This window comes from Scardinius erythrophthalmus, assembly GCF_964197995.2.
Source record: "Scardinius erythrophthalmus genome assembly, chromosome: 7".
Taxonomy (NCBI): domain Eukaryota; kingdom Metazoa; phylum Chordata; class Actinopteri; order Cypriniformes; family Leuciscidae; genus Scardinius; species Scardinius erythrophthalmus.
The window spans coordinates 12,330,024-12,333,188 of NC_138227.1; the positions used below are offsets into that span (position 1 = coordinate 12,330,024).

The following is a 3,165-nucleotide window of genomic DNA, read 5'->3' on the forward strand; positions in this document are numbered from 1 at the left end:
CCACACCGGCGGAACCGTCTGTAGATCCTCTAGGCACCCTTTAAAAAGGGCCGGTTCTCTGAGGAACCACACAGGTTTCCTGAGGAACTCTTATATTAGGCACTGTGTGGAACCACTTTGGGTGCCTCCAGGAACCAAATTTAATTTTTTTTAAATATTTAATTTCATGTTGTTACTACAGTATGGTTACCTTTGACATCTATTATAATAAACAAATTGAACCAAATACAAAATTAGAATTGTTTATTACATATTTGATATTCATTTTTATACATACACTTCCATGCACATGGGGAAAAAAGCTAACTACAGATTAATATCAATGAATACACAAAAAATAGTATAATACATAAGCAACATGAATAATCAACCATGTATATACAATAGATAAACAAGAAAAGACATCTCAACAAAATGCATGGAAACACATATGTTCCACGAAATAAATCAATGTAAAAAAATTACATTTGAACTAATTAAAAATGTCCATCATACTTAACTTTAAAACATTTGTGTTTCAGTCCGATGGTTAGTCTGACATCACTGTTTCCAAGTCCAAAAGCTCTATCAGATGCCAAAAACAAACAAACAGTGCTAATATACACTAATTGTGCTGTAACCTTTATCTCTATACTGAAATCTCTGATGGTTAGTTATTCAGCTATTTTGAATCATAAAATGTTGAAGTCCGGGATGCCGTTAGACTGGAGACTGTAATGTACACTATGGCTTTTGAAAAGCTTAAATGTGTGACTTGAATCAACAGTGTTCATAAATGGTTGTTGAGTATTCTCACAAAACAAGATAGAGGAAGTAGAGGCTTCGACCTGGAAACAGAGTTAAGGTGCAGTAAAATGATCTGTTGTTCTGTGAATGTTCACTGGTGAATTCAGTCATTTCAATAAGAATCCACACGATCAGCAATTTCGTTTGTGGTCAAAAATGTCACTATGGGACCAAGCTGGTGTGAGGTACTTAACGAGTTAGAAAAGTGAAAAGGTACAGCATCGTTTTCCGTTTGTTTTTCGTCTTTTCTGGTGGATGGTCGGTCCAGGCACTTCAGTGATTTTCAGGTCTACAGGAGGATTTTTATTCTTGATCAAACTTGTATTTCAGCTTACCGAGATCCCTGCAAAGTACAAAATTTGCTGTTAGTAATGTTATTAAAGTGATAGTTGTGAAATTTAAATAATTTCCTCAGCCTTGTGACGTTCCAAACCTGTTTGACTTTCTGTCTGTGGAACCCAAAAGCTGATCTCAGGCATAATGCAACCCCAGTCACCGATCGCTGACACTGCATGAAACACAAGCAGAAAACAAATGTGTAAATCATTCATGAAACCATTCTCATGTACTCTTGTCTAGTTCAATTCAATGCAACAATTTATGTAAAAATGGTTAAGCTCCAAAAATGTCCCAGAAAAGATCCTAAAAATAATCAATGAGTTCACAACTCATGTGTTATGGGTTGTGTTGCAAGTCTTCTGAAGCCTAATTGCTTTTTCCTATTTTTTTTTTTTTTTTTTTGTCGAAAAAGACTAAACTTGAAGTTATAATTCAGAGTTAAAATGTCTATAGCATTTTTTGTTAATCAAACCTGTGATATTATTTTTCTGAGTAACATGAATGAGATTTGAGATCATGAGAAAAGATTTTCAGAGATTAACTGATTAAAAAACACAAGTACACAGTCAAACAATACAATTTCACACAGAGAAAGTTCATAGTAATAAAGTACTTGCATGTGGTGCAGGTAACTTACTGTAATTCAATGTTGCCACTGAAATGTTCAGATTATTTTAGAAATGTAATGGTTGTTCTGGGGAAACAAAAGAACAAAGCTGATTATTCACAACATAATATTTATTGACCAGTAAATGGAGAGAGAATGAGGGCACCTGTAGTAAGTAAAGTTAACGTTAGGCTAAACAAAAACAGAGCAAACTATAACCTGTTTTTGTTATTCATAACAAACGCCAAGAATCAGAGAATTTTCTAAAGTAGTTAGGCTATATCAGCAATTTGAAGACACAGTTGTACAAAATGTTGAATTGAATGACTAAATCAATCTAAGACAATAAGTCAATCATTTCCATTTGTTCATTAGATCAACGTAACGTTAGTTAGCATCGCGGCTAAAACCTTCATACCAGATCTGTGCAATAAACGAGTGGTAAACACTGTAAAAACGTAGTAATGTAGGCCTATAATAAATTTAGTTTATATATATGTGTGTTTAAATATATAGTGAGAAGACTCTGTATTTATATTTATTTGGCGAGTTTACAAACCTTGTAATGGAGAGCCGAATAAACGGCGGAAGCTTTGATGAGAGGAGCCGTTACTTAGTTTCCTGATGACGATCAGCTGAGCTTTGTTGCGCGCGAGCAGCGCGAGGATCACTGAAGCGACGACAGCAGAGGAATAGCAGCAGTTTCGTGACAGAATAATACTTTTCTCCTCCTGCTTCTTCTTCTTCATATAATATTATTATTATTTAGTGTTGTTGTTTAAGGTTTAAATGACTTAATAAAATAGGCCTATACTAAATATATGTAAGCTACCCACGTGAAAAAGACTAGGTTACTGTTAAATGTATTAAAAATGCATTAAAGTATATTTGTATTGTAGGTCTACTAAAAACACACTCAAGTACATTTTTAATACATTTAATAGTACATCTTTTTCACCTGGGTATGTATACTGAATCAAACTTGCCTATAATAATAATAATAAAAATGCATTAAAGTATATTTGTATTGTAGGTCTACTACTAAAAACACATGTACATTTTTAATACATTTAATAGTACGTCTTTTTCACCTGGGTATGTATACTGAATCAAACTTAAGTAGCCTATAATAATAATAATAATAATAATAGGATAATAATAATAATAATAGAATAATAATCTAATTCGGGCCTCACTGAACCATTGGGTTCCTCCAGATGCTGGCTTTAACATAAGAGATCTTCCAGGAACCACTTAAATGTTAAAAGATCTTCCAATAACCCTTTTATCGCATTTAAGTTCCTCTATTTTCCCCCAAAGCACTTCGAGGTCTCATGGTAATGAAAAGGTGACTCCAGAACCTCTGAAGTAAATACAAAGTGCTTAAAGGATCCCATAAGTTCCAGCAAGAACCTCAAAGATTGTCAATGCTC

At 33.7% G+C, this 3,165-nt stretch overlaps 1 long non-coding RNA gene across 1 annotated transcript; it reads right to left on the reverse strand.

Annotated features, from left to right (window-relative positions):
• Positions 1-1,006: 1,006 nt before the first annotated feature.
• On the reverse strand, positions 1,007-1,817 carry LOC308693294. Its single transcript, XR_014030433.1, has 3 exons — positions 1,763-1,817; positions 1,220-1,294; positions 1,007-1,129 (listed from the first exon to the last, which is right to left on the reverse strand). It is a non-coding gene; the product is annotated as an uncharacterized lncRNA (long non-coding RNA).
• Positions 1,818-3,165: the final 1,348 nt, after the last annotated feature.